This window comes from Stegostoma tigrinum, chromosome 20 (genome assembly GCF_030684315.1).
Source record: "Stegostoma tigrinum isolate sSteTig4 chromosome 20, sSteTig4.hap1, whole genome shotgun sequence".
In the NCBI taxonomy this organism is placed as follows: Eukaryota; Metazoa; Chordata; class Chondrichthyes; order Orectolobiformes; family Stegostomatidae; genus Stegostoma; species Stegostoma tigrinum.
In genome coordinates, this window is record NC_081373.1 from 23722368 (window position 1) to 23736161 (window position 13794).

The following is a 13794-nucleotide window of genomic DNA, read 5'->3' on the forward strand; positions in this document are numbered from 1 at the left end:
TTCAGTGATTCACCTGACCACTTGGTCTGACTTCAGTTGATGAGAATGATGGGAATTCAGTCTGCTCAGCTTGTGTGCACGAGGTGTGCACAGAGTTGGGGGACCTGTTACCCACACTTAACACTTTTCTTCCAGCTTTTATAAGGTCATTAAATCTATTTCTATACTGTACTCATGTCATTCTGATCACTTCCAGCTGAGGACCTCTGTTGCAATTTCCAGTCAGTGTTTCTCAGCGTATTGCTTCAATTTATTGCTATGATTTTGCACTTTTGAATTTCTATAATGCTGGACTTTTTATTTCTTTATATTTTTCTAATTGTTTTCCTAAGGATTACTCAAGAATCTGTACCTAGGTACCTATGTTTCTAAAATGGCATCGTAAGTGGTGACTTGTCAACATTTCACTGTACTCATATGAGCACATGTGACAATAAAGCTAATTCAGTTCAATACAATTCAGATGCTGGGAATATGATGCTTCTCCTGTCTGCCACCATATTCTTTAAAACCCAGGAGAAACATTGCTCACAGATGCTTACTTGCACCATGGCTAATCACTTGATACCACATTGTTATGTTGCATCAATGAATAGCAAGCCCAGGGCATGGCTGCCAAATCTTATCAAAAGATCCTTGGAATTATATTTTGGTTCCAGGATGTTCCCAGCACAAGGGAACTGGGGACCTGAGGTGTAACCTAAATTGGAAGAAAGTTAAATTGGTAACAGGAAGTAGAAAAACTGTTGGGGAGACTAGAAGACAGGAGAAACAAAACAAAGCATTGAGTATGAGTGATAATGGGAACTGCAGATGCTGGAGAATCCAAGATAATAACATGTGACGCTGGATGAACACAGAAAGCCAGCAGCATCTCAGGAGCACAAAAGCTGATGTTTCGGGCCGAGACCCTTCATCAGAGAGGGGGATGGGGTGAGGGTTCTGGAATAAATAGGGAGAGAGGGGGAGGCGGACCGAAGATGGAGAGAAAAGAAGATAGGTGGAGAGGAGAGTATGGGTGGAGAGGTAGGGAGGGGATAGGTCAGTCCAGGGAAGATGGACAGGTCAAGGAGGTGGGATGAGGTTAGTAGGTAGGAGATGGAGGTGTAGCTTAGGGTGGGAGGAAGGGATGGGTGGGAGGAAGAACCCATTAGGGAGGCAGAGACAGGCTGGACTGGTTTTGGGATGCAGTAGGTGGAGGGGAAGAGCTGGGCTGGTTGTGTGGTGCAGTGGGGGGAGTGGACGAACTGGGCTGGTTTTGGGATGCGGTGGGGGAAGGGGAGATTTTGAAGCTGGTGAAGTCCACATTGATACCATTGGGCTGCAGGGTTCCCAAGTGGAATATGAGTTGCTGTTCCTGCAACCTTCGGGTGGCATTATTGTGGCACTGCAGGAGGCCCATGATGGACATGTCACCTGAGGAATGGGAGGGGGAGTGGAAATGGTTCGCGACTGGGAGGTGCAGTTGTTGTTCCGCTTGGGAACGTATGGCTGTATTGTTGAAGTGCTAAAATAGAGCCATCTTTAATCTGCTTTTTAAATCCATCATTCAAGAACGCCCCAAAGGAATATGAACTGAATGAGAAAATCCAAATTATTTCTTATAAATCTAAGGTCAATTGCAACTGGTTCTAAATTTATAGCTTTCGGTCAGGAAAAATTAATATAAATCTAACTCTTTTATCTTTTTTAAAGATTGCTTTGCACTCACAATAAAGTTGTAGTAAGGCATGTTACTTTGGGATATGATTAATGTGCACTCGACACGTTTATCTATTTGACAGGAAGGAATGTAAAGGAGAGACTTGGTCATCACCCTTTCTTTCATCCTTCCAGAGCCAGTAACTATCTAAACAGACATTATGAAATTTGCCAAACTATTTTGCGACCAAAGATTGCTGCGTTCAGGATTTCATTTCTGCCAAAATAGAAACTTGGGGATTGAGTTCAAATATTTACTTTGTCATGCAATTGAGAGTGGAATAATGTTTTTGGCAGCTTAGAGTTAGTATGGATCTGATGGGAAGATACGTGCTAGTCTTGGTGATGAAATTTAATAAATATTTCATTCCTCTTACCACACAGTTACAATACCTACCAACTGCATTGAATGTATTGACTACTACTCTCGATTTGCTGGAAGATTTCCAATCTAAAATTGCCACTTCGCTGTAACAATTTTCTGAATTCTTGGTCATATTGGGCATCAGTTGTAGCCATCAGTTGTAGGTATTAGTCAATGGGGCCATCATAAAATGGAATTCTTGACATAATGTTTACTCTAGGCACCATATACAATTGTCCATTTTTTGATAACTCAAATGTTAAGCATTTTACATGTATGCAACAAATAGAGATCATATCAATCCTTGTCGATGATGATTTTATTTATAGAAGAAAACAGCTGGTGATGCTGGCTGACCTTAAAAGTTCAGGTTGTCCAACAGGTTGCTACAGAAGGGATACTGAAAATCCAGTGTCTCTTGTTGGATCAAGGACACAATTTGGAAAGAGGTAAATGACAACTCAATGCCTGTACCCCCCTGGGATGAAAGATAAATGAACTGCTAGGATTCTAGTTAAGTCTGTTTATTCTAGTCTGATTAAAATCTATTTGCTTCTGAAGAATTTGAAAATCTAACTTTTGGGATGAGTTTGTTTATTTCAATCTAAGATCAAAGTAAATAATTCTGAACGATTGAAGCTGTGCGCATTGGATTTGCATAAATATATTCAGATGTTTTTATACTTGAAAAATAGCCTGGGTGTTTGGAAAATGTTTCCATCTTTGAAAGCAGCATCAAGTATTCTAAGGCTAGATGTAATTTAGCTGGGTACATGGCACAGCTCTTGTCCTCTGCCATAACAACATACTTTAATTCTGTCCTCAGAAGAGAACTACTTCTTTTAAGTGAGAACAGTACTTTACTGCCAATTTAAACTGCATTATGTGCAGTTTAGAGCAGTGACACACTCCTGGTGGAAACTAACTTCAGATTACCCATTCTTTTCATTTGTGATCCTTTTAGCTGGCAGGAAAAGGAATTTCATTTATCAGCATGAGGTAGATTTGAACCAGTGTCATAGAGGCATTGTAAAACTTGGTTTGATGTGCTTGAATTCCACTTAATGCTCCACACACGTGAACTGCAGATGTTGTGTAAGGGAATAATTTCTGTTCACTTCTTGAAAAATGTCTGCTACAAAATAATTATGTCATGAGTACCAAATGCCAACCCTGGAACTTCCTCTGATGATCAGAGCAAAGCAATGGGAGTAGTCCTCTCAGCCTTCGATCTCCCCGATACCTAATAGAGTTCAGTGATCCCAAGGCTGAAGAATCCACTGCCCTTTGTGGGAGAGATTCAGACATTTTCTGTGCCTCTTGTGTGAAAGTTCTTGTATTCTGAATTTCTCCACTAGATGAAACAACTTGTTTGTATCCAGTGTACTGAATTCTTTTATCATTTTAAACACTTAATCCAATTTGTGTTTAAGCTTACAAACACAAAGGAATACGAGCTACAGTTTAGGATTCATTGGTTAACTCTGTACCCTGGCCTTAACCTGGTGAATTTGTTCTTTGTGCTGTCTGAAGCTCATCTATTATTCCACAGTGGGGTAATCAAAACTGATTGCAAGACTTCAGATGGGGTCCAACCAAGGTTCTGTGTAATGGAAGCATGGCGGACTTCGGAGTAAAGGTAGAAATTTCATCCATTGATTTTGTTTCTCCTTATTTAGCTTTCCAGTAGAATCATAGAATCCCTACAGTGTGGAAGCAGGCTATTTAGCCTGTCGATGCAACACCAACCCTCTGAAGATCATCCCATCTATACCTACCCCCTATGCTCTCCTGGTAACCCTGCATTTCCCATGGCTAATCCACCTTGCCAGCATATCCCTGAATACTATAGATGATTTATCATGGCCAATCCACCCAACCTGCACATCTTTGACTGTGGGAGGGAACTGGAGGCCCCAGCAGGGACTCATGCAATCATAGGGAGACTCCACACAGACAGCCGCCTGAGACTGGAATCAAAACCAGGTCGCTGGTACTGTGAGGCAGCAGTGCTAACTACTGAGACACTGCTGCAAAAAGGAAAATGGAGTGCTTGTTTATAACACAAATTTGACTGCTATGATAATTCGCATTTACTTAGTTGCTGTGTGACTTGACCCATAGGCACAGTTACACAGTTAATTGACAGGAATAGGAGATGCAGGGTGCCAGAACTCATTTGATCAATTGTCTTCATCTCCCAGTTGATCTACAGCTCTTCTTATAATAATTCATTTGAACACTTAGATGTCTCCAGCAAAACTTGAGGATGAAAATGTTTCATTCCTTTTCAAATTTGCTAGTGATCTTTTTAGCACTGTGTAACTGGTGACACAGCTCTGCCTTAGGCCTTATTGCAAATCATTCATCCTGAAAGATGTTTTTAAGCATTGATTTCAGAACTTGGCTTTTCACATCTTGGTACTGACAGAGAGAAATCCTGCCAAGTGAGCTTACACATTACAGTGGTAGCTGTACATTAATTGTGTTGCTGTTATGGACTGCAACGCTCCATTTCGTGCTGGATTATTCATAAACAGAGTCTAACAAATATTCAATTCATGGATCATTCATATCTCAACCCCAGAGCACAACGTATTGTAAAATAGAGTAGGTATTTCATACCAATGTATATGTACTGTATTCAAGTTAAAGCATATCATATGTTGTAATACTATGAAGTATGTGTTTCCACATATTTAAAATATCTATCACCAATGGATCACTACACTGTAATATCTCATGTATTTCTAGAAAATGCAGGGTTGATTTTCTAAGGATTATTTATAGTGAAGATTCTCAACAGCCATAAGTACACACAGTTTATCTTCAGTAAAATCAATGTAAGTGGGCCCTTGCATTTTCCATTCAGCTCAAAATGCATGGGCCACATGCAGGTGAGGTCTGTGAAAGCCAACCTTGTTTTTCGACGTACAATAGATATTGTCACGTCACAATATCCCTAAAGTGTATGACATTGTACTCAATGTAAATCATTCAACATCATTTCTTAAGCTATTTTGAACAAGGAGAACCATAAGACCAGTAGTAAGGCTGCAGTTATCATATGAACACGGGATAGTACAATGAGGGAAGCTGCTTGACTCAGCTTAGGTCATCCTTGAGTTTTTGCCTTCACTAATGTACCTGATTACCACTTCCCTTGTGCTGATCTGTCTTCAAATGAAGAAGAACTTCCAAAGATATGTATAAACCGGCCTTTCATCACTTTAAATCCATGTACACTTTTAAAGACTTTGGATCTGTGGGAGGATTCTCACTGTAATTTTTCTTGATGAGGATCTGCATTCCTTTGAGAAGCAGGTGGACAATTTGAAGTAGCTACTGGATTTTGATGCTTGCCTAGTTAAGTTGATAAAGTGTCAATCTGACACACAAGTGATGAATATCCGTGGGAGTTTTACTATTTCCAATAACTTTGAAAGAAGAGTAGATATCTCATTAAAAATTGTATATATGGTTATTTAGTATTTTTTTTTGGAAGGTGGTATTTGTGGTTCTTCTGATGAAGTTATGCAGGACAACTGAGAGATCTTCCATTGACATTCATCACGTGCACTAAAATGTAAATTTTCCCATCCAGGCACCGAAGAGATTCTTATCGTTCAATGTGCTAAGCATGCTGGGAGGATAAGAGCTGACAGAGTGTGTGAAAAAAGGAAGCAAGCTGGAGCCAAATAATGAAATGCAATGTGACCCTGTCCTTGAAATTATCATTCTTCTGAATACGAGCAGTGTGCAATGTTAACATATTTTCCAGAACAGTTATATTTATTCAGGTATATGGCCAAGGATATTCATAATAGGTTGGATTCTTCAGTGAGTGGACAAGAATTGCCTTACATGTTGAAGTAATAGCATACTTTGTGTAAAAATCTGTTCTGTTAGAGAGAGAGAAAAAATTTGTTCCTCATTTTATCAAGGTTTCAGAATAGTGGTTTCTGACCATCTATCTGTAGTTGCAGAAGTAGAACAGGAGAACTGGTCTGAAAAAAAGGAGCAACGGTATCAGACGGAGAAAACTTCACTCTCCTCTGGATCTTTAAACTTGTCACTGACTCTTTTCAGATAATAAGATCTCGGATGGGTGATCCCTTACTCTGAGAGTATGCCCATTGGACCCAGCTTGCCTCACAAAAGGAAACAATCTCTATGCATCTCAGAGATAGCAAGAACTGCAGATGCTAGCGTCAGAGACAACACAGTGTGGAGCTGGAGGAACACCACAGGTCAGGCAACATCAGAGGAATAGGAAAGTTGACATTTCGGAAGAAGGATCCCCACCTAAAATCTCTAAGCATCTACCATGTTAAGCCCACTATGATTTGCACATGTTTCAATAAGGCCGTCCTTCTTTCTTCTAAATTCCAATGTGTACAGGCCCAATCAACTCAACCTCTCCTCATAAGAAAATCCCCCCATACCTGGAGCAGCCTAGTGAATCTTCTCTGGACTGTCTTCAATGCCAGTATGTCTTTCATTAGAGAGGGGGATACTTAACCCCCATTCAGGTGCCTCCTCCTCACATGGAGATGGGGCTGGGAATTGGCAGGATATAGCCAGACAGAGGAAGGGCCACACACTGACCCCTTGGCAGTTTTCACTTGGGACATTGTAGAGATGGCTGGGCCTTTCACCCCCACTCTGTCTGCCACCAACCCATTGGAAATTCATGCCAAAGTGGGTTCACACGTCTCTGGCTAGAAGACCTTTGGCTAGACAAAAGATTCCTGGGGTCACCCAAGTCTGCAGGCTTCCTCCATCCAGCTGTAGAACCAGGGAGTGCACTTAGAGGTAGTGGGAGGGAGAGAAAGAGGAAAATGTATTGGAGGGCATTTTGGTGGCACATGTGAAGAAGACTATCTCGTTGTTTGAGCTTTGTACATGAATGCACTCTTGAGGGCTTGACAGGGCAGCTGTGGCCATGACAAGAGGTCATAACCTTGGAGTAAGAGGCTACCCATTTAAGACAGTGATGAGGAGGATTTTTTTTTCTCTACAAAGGTAGTAAATCTGTGGATTTTTTTTACCACAGAGAGTTATTGAGGCTGGCTCGTTAAGCATGTTCAAGATTGAGATAGACTGATTTTTAATCAGTTAGTCAATCAAGGGCTATGGGGAAAAGGCAGGAAAGTGGAGTTGAGGATTATCAGAACAGCCATGACCTCATTAAATGGCAGAGCAGACTTGGAGGGCCGAATGGCCTACTCCTGCTCCTAAGTCTTACAGTGTTAGGTCCAGCCAGTGTCACTTCACAGTCTATATCTGCTGGCCTCAAACAAAGCGTGTAGTGAATTTGCTTTTAATTCTGGTGTTATGAAAAATGTTCTGCATACAATAAAATGTGTGAGCTCTCACATAATTTGATTTAAATTACCAGAGAACACACATTGGTGTACTATAAAGAAAGTAAATATATCTATCCTCATCTGAGTAGCCTGTAATAGCTGATACTATCTCTTCCTTAGTAATTCTCAGCTGGGTTTAGGATAAAAAAACAAGATTAACACAGAGTGGAAGTGCCAATGTAATTGTTGCTTCTAAAAATAGTTGTCCAAAGCATTTGTTTTCCTTTTGAGCAAGAATCGGTTTCTGTGCTCAATGGGCTTTTCAGTCCTTTATCAAATCTGTTACTTCTTGACCTGTACTTGTGCTAAATTATTGAAAATTATGAGATGTGCCCTTAGGGTGACCTTTGTCATTCTATGACTTATTGGTTGATGTGAAGTTGTCGTCTTCATGTTAATTAGCTCCCTGAAGCTAATTTTCTTTTCATAGTAGGGTGACATTTGCAAAATATAATCATTCATTAATTATAATTGTTGTGTACAAATGTTTGTGGTTAATAAGATGAAAATAAAACCTTGAGGGGTAATGGAACACTGTTGTGTAATTGTGATTAACATAAAAAGGATTTTTATGAATAATATCAGGGTTTCTTAGTAATGCACTTAGAAATTGAAAGAAATCGGTTGCTTAACAACTGGCTGTTAAAGTGAATCCTGCTAAAATTCTAGATGTATGGGGCTTTCTCACTTGTTCAAATGGGCCCCACTGAGCAAATAATGACTTGCACAGAAGGGACATATTGGAGTTTTGCAGTTTAAGTATGCTCCTGCGTCAGAAAGTCATGGGTTCAGACCTCGCTCCAAAGACTTGACCATGCAACCTCGCTGACAGTTCAGTTCAGTTCAGCATTAAGTTGACATTACAATATTTTCAATGAGATGTTAAATTATGCTTCTTCAGGCAGATGTAGAAGAATGATATTGAATTTACAGCTAACAGGTTCTTCTCCCAAAAAAAGTCCATTCTAGTTTACTCAACAATGGTTTTCTCCTTATTTCGTTTCATTGCATTAGTGACATGGAACCCATTTAACCTATGGTCTGAAATTTTAGTCAACTAATCAGTATTGAATCACTCCTTTAAAAGTAAATTGAAATTAAATTAATGGGCGCATGATTATACGAAGAAGTCATAATGAATATAGACAAAAGGTACTGGTGTAGTGGTAATATTGCTGCACTGGGTGTCGTGAACTGTAGATAATATTCTGGGGACATGAGTTTGAATCCCACCAAGGCAAATAGTGGAATACAATAACAATCTGGATTAAGGCTAGTTTACTAGCAACGACTGTGGATTGTTATTAAAATTCATCTAGGAAATCTGTCATCCTTACCTGGTCTGGCCTACATGTGACTCTAGACGTACAGTAATATGGTTGATGCTTAATTACTGCCTCCCTGCACCCCTCAAAGCTGTTTAGTGATGGGCAATAAATGCCCTAGCCAGTGATGCCCATATACTCTGAACGAACCAAAAACATAGACACATGAAGAATTACAAGCCAAAATATCTAGCAATACAGTCAGTCCTATATTTAGTCAATTGCTTTTGTACTACAATGGTGATCTGAATATAAGGAAAAATTGAACCAGGACCGGCTATCTGCAAAGGTTTGGTGTGAAAAATGCAGTTATCATAGCAATCGCCAAAATAATAGCGAAATTATTAAAGTGAGACAGAAATATTGAATAAAGTTCAGTAGAATATTTCCAACCATTTAGCTGTTTCTCTTTGCAATTTTCTCTTAAATATTGCATGAAGTTACGACCTGCAGGGCACTGAACTAAATTGCTAAGATAAATCAGTTTAAATGAAACATTGAAACTTCAGGTTTATTATAAATATTAACAAATATATCTGGAATAATTTATAGAACAGGATTCATTGTTGGCAGCTATATACAATTCCTTAACACGAAAGATTTGCTTTTGTCATTTTCAAGTTATGCTCTCAAACAAAGTGTTGTTGCACATTTACTTTCAATATAACCAGTGCTTGCTTTAGAAATGTTTGCCAGAATTGAATGCCCCTTCCTGTAGTGAGTTTGGTGGCAGAGGACATTTAATTACATGTGGTACCTCATTGCACCACCACCAGTGTTCACCAGCAATGGATCAGGCCCTTTCTATTTGGGAACCTGAAAGGCAGACCTTAATGGGGTGCTTGGAGACTTCCATGTTAAAAAGCAGGTGGTGCCTTTTTGGGGATCCTGGCATTGTGAAGAGAAGTTCTCCAAGATACACCCAGTGTACTTGCTGCATACTCCCTCTGTGACCTCCACTCCACAATTTCATATTAACCATCATGCACTCCTGGGTTGGGCCCCTGAATGATCCTGGGTCTGGGATGAGTGCACCATTGTCAGCAACCACTACCTCCCTGGTGGTACTCCTGAGCAATTAAGCTTTGTTGACCATTGATTGGCTGGTAGCTGTTGGTGGTTAGGACGTTGGCACACCTCCATCCCAAGTCCGTGATCTGTGGGAACAGACCTGCTGTTGCCCAGTTATGGTGTGCCTTATTGAAAAGACAGAATGTGATGCTCTCACTGGCTCTTCAGCTGGTAGTGTGACCCCCTATCACTTCCAATAAATTCTGCTATTTTTCTGAGCTTTCTTTTAGTCCAAAAACCCTAATATTTGGCACAATAATCCACCTACTGTCATGCCCATGTTGCCAATGTCAGGTTGTATGAAACTATCCTCAAAATCCTATTACAGATACTTGAATTTTAAAGAGATATAGATAGCATAAGTCAATGTGAACACTTCATAAACATAATATGCATCAAGTAAGATATGCTTTAGAAATTGGGAAATGTTTTCCATTTTTAACTTTTAATATTTAACTTTCAATATACCTATACTATAAAAATGTATTAAAATGTACAGATAAAGACAGAGCAGTTGTCAGTAAGGATACTTCTTGTAAAAGGCTCAAAGAATTGAAATTAAGTACATGGAAAAATCACATTGTTTCTCATTGTTCCTGAAAATCCATTTGCAATGTTGAGAGCCCCTTAAACAAATGGATGATTCTTGTATTGAAGAATTAGGGTGTAACCAGATCAGTGGGTTAAAGTTTGTATGGATCACGGGTTTGGTAAGTGATTGTGTAAGATCCATTACATTTGGGTGTATTTTCATGATGTGCGTAACTCAGTAACATGATAAATTCCTCAATCTCATATCTTGTAACTTGGTTGTGTTCAGATTTCAAAAAATGTGGATAAACATTCTTTTGTCCACTTTAATTCTTCGACCTGCATGAACCGTTATCTCTTCCACTTCCACCAATCTATTCCTTTTCAGCCTTTTCATTTGTTTTCTACTCTTTCTTTATATTTTGTCTGTCTATTTCACTGTTTTGTTCTTGCATCATCTGTCTTTTACCTTTTGGCACTTCCTCTTTCCTCTTGCCTATACAAATTGATGTATGTCCAGCAGTGAACACATTTCATCTACTCAGAAAGGGAACATTTAATATTTGTTTTACAAGAAAGCAGAATAATTATTCTGATGTGTAATCATTTACCTCCCACTAAGTAAGTGCTGCCAATGTGTTTTGTCCATACTATTGAAATCTCTGGAATTGATATAATGGTCATGATTTTCATGAACAAGTTGCACTCAATACCTTTCCTTCGAAGTTGCAGAGAAATGTGTGGTCAGTACATAGTGAAAGACAGGTTATTTCTGAGGGCTATATTTTTGGTAATAGAAGATGGCTATTTGTTTGTGATCCTCTAGAATATTGTGTCTTCCAAACTCCATGTTGAAATTTATGAGCATTTCATATACTTTAGCCTTCACAAAATGTCCTAACATTTGCTCAGGATTATGATTCATTATTCATGGGTGAGCCATTTCCTTCTATTTCTTCTCCGTTTATATATTTTTATAAACCTGGCTCAGCTGTAGTTTTCAAGACAGGAGGAGTGATAAGAGATATATAAGCAAAATTCTGGATATTAAATATACAGGGCCTTTAAGGCCTTTAAGTTTTTACAAGATGGAAAATATACATTGGGCATGGGTGTGTCTTCCAAGAATCCATGTGATACTGTTTGTGGAATATTATGAATTAATTAGCTCAGAACCAAAATTGTTGTACATTAAAACCATTGCAAGTTAAGAATCCTTGACTATGTTGTTACCTTTCCCATCCATTCCCAATTTCCCCAGAACTCTATGTTTAAATCCTCCAATCATTTTAAGGATCCTGTCACAGTACGAGACAGTCTTCTGCAGTTCTAACCATGTCCCATTCCTCCAGTACTTCTCCAATGACCTCCAGTTTGTTGGGACTGCTTTCACATCATTAATTCTTAACTTATTTAATTTCAGCTAGAGAATCTCTTGCAATGGTTTCTCATTCTGTACTTGCCTGGCTACCTCTGATATCCCAAATTCTCATCCTTGTCTTAAATCCTTCTGTGGCCTCATCTCTCCTTGTCTTTGTAAATTCCTACTGCCGTCAACCTGCTAAGATAATGCATTCATCCAGATGTGGTCTTTTGTACGGCAAGACCTGGACAATATTCAGACTTGGGCTGACATGTAGCAAGTAACATCCATGCCACACAAGTGCCAGGTGATGACCATTTCCATCAAGAGATAATTTAGCCATCATCCTTTGACATTCAATGGCATCACCATTGTGGAATTCATATTTCAATCTCCAGGTCTTATTATTGAGGTACAGTCTGGACCACGATCATTGTTGTGGATTCCCCTTCCACTCTTAAGACCTTTGAACCTTCTTTATATTTAAACCTTCATCAGGCTTTCAAGGGCGTTTCTATCTTCTGGCTCCCCCATGCTCCCCCGCCTGTCTAAACAATGCCATCTTGTCCCAGTGGGGTTACAATCCTGTCCAGTGCAGCAGGCCTCTGATTGGACCTCCTCCCTTGGGAATCTGCTTATTGTTCTTCATTGGACAGTGAAATGTTGAGAAAATTGTTATTTGGGTTTCTCCCAGAAGATTCTAGCTGTTGGTGCACCTTTGTCTTAACCCAACCTCTGAATTTTACAAAGGACAAAAGATTCTACTCAATGAAAGAATGGCAGCATTGATAGAAACACAGTTGGGGAATCATGCATTCATGAATTGCTGCTTGGGATGGCACTATGCAGACTTAACAGAAATTTACTGGACCAGCCATATTTATTCATGTTAATCATCTATTATTTTCCTTAATGCCTGGCTACTATCAACAAGTGACAAATCGGGAGCGTGATGGAATATTCCTCACCTGCCTGAATGAATGCAGCTTCAACAACACTCAAGAAGCTTGACACCATCCAGGACAAAGCAGCCCACTTGATTGGCAGCATATCCACAAACATTTATTTCCTCCACCGCTGATGCTCAATAGAAGCAGTGTCATCTACAAGATACACTGTGAAAACTCACCACGGCTCCTTAGACAGAACCTTCCAACACTATGATCATTACCACCCCGAAACACAAGGGCAGCAGATTCATGAGAACATCACAACTTGCAAGTTCCCGTCCAAGTATATACCATCCTGACTTGGAAATATTTCTCCAGTATCGATGGGTCAAAACCTTGGAACTCCCTCCCTAATGGCAGTCCAGGTCTTAGTGTAAATCGATGACAGCAATTCAAGAACATAGCTTCATCACCATCTTCTCAAGGGCAGTTAGGGATGGACAATAAATACTGGCCCAGCCAGAGATGCCCACATCTCATGAATGGATTAGAAGGATGTCAAACATCCATAGAGTCATAAGTCATATGTTTCCAAGCTGTGAAAAACAATCAGCGAAGCTTATAGTTAACATTTGAAATATCATGGATCCAAAGGGACAAGCAATGATCCACCCAACATCAACAGCTTGCACATAAATAGTTTATTTAGCATTGTAATGTGTTCCAAAGCATGTCATAAAACCAAACAGAGTTTGACGTTGAATCACATTTTGGGACAGGAGAGCCAAAGTTTTGTCAAAGGGGAAGCATTGAACTGCATTGAAGAAAGAGAGAGGGGTCTAACGATTTAAAAGAAATTCCAGAGCTTAGAACTAGGAAAGCTGAACCAATGCCTAACATGTAAAAAGACTACAGTTCATCAATTAATATTGCAATACATCACCAACGGGTTTCGTCTAAAAATAGTTCACATGTTCTTAAAAATAAAGTTATTATATAAACTTATTATTCTCAGTCTCTGTAATGTTTTACTTTAGTACAAATGTCTTCCCTTCAGGAAACTTAGTACTGGAAATGTTGCAGCCTATTCCAGTTGACCTCAAAACAGCAGCCAGACTTATTTGATACTGTCTATTGCAAGCAAGGATAAGCTTTTATGCAATCTTGTAATTCTTGGCAC

General features: G+C 39.5%; 1 protein-coding gene across 2 annotated transcripts in view; it reads left to right on the forward strand.

Annotated features, from left to right (window-relative positions):
• dclre1a (DNA cross-link repair 1A (PSO2 homolog, S. cerevisiae)) overlaps positions 1 to 13576 on the forward strand; it is a 106607-nt gene extending 93031 nt beyond the window's left edge. The window contains exons 10-11 of one of the 2 annotated variants that reach the window (XR_007249575.2): positions 3618 to 3704; positions 5670 to 7894. The gene's annotated coding sequence lies outside the window, so the exon portion shown is untranslated. Of the gene's footprint in view, positions 1 to 3617; positions 3705 to 5669; positions 7895 to 12658 lie in introns of those variants that run through there. The other variant, XR_009446970.1, reaches the window with a different exon arrangement.
• Positions 13577 to 13794: the final 218 nt, after the last annotated feature.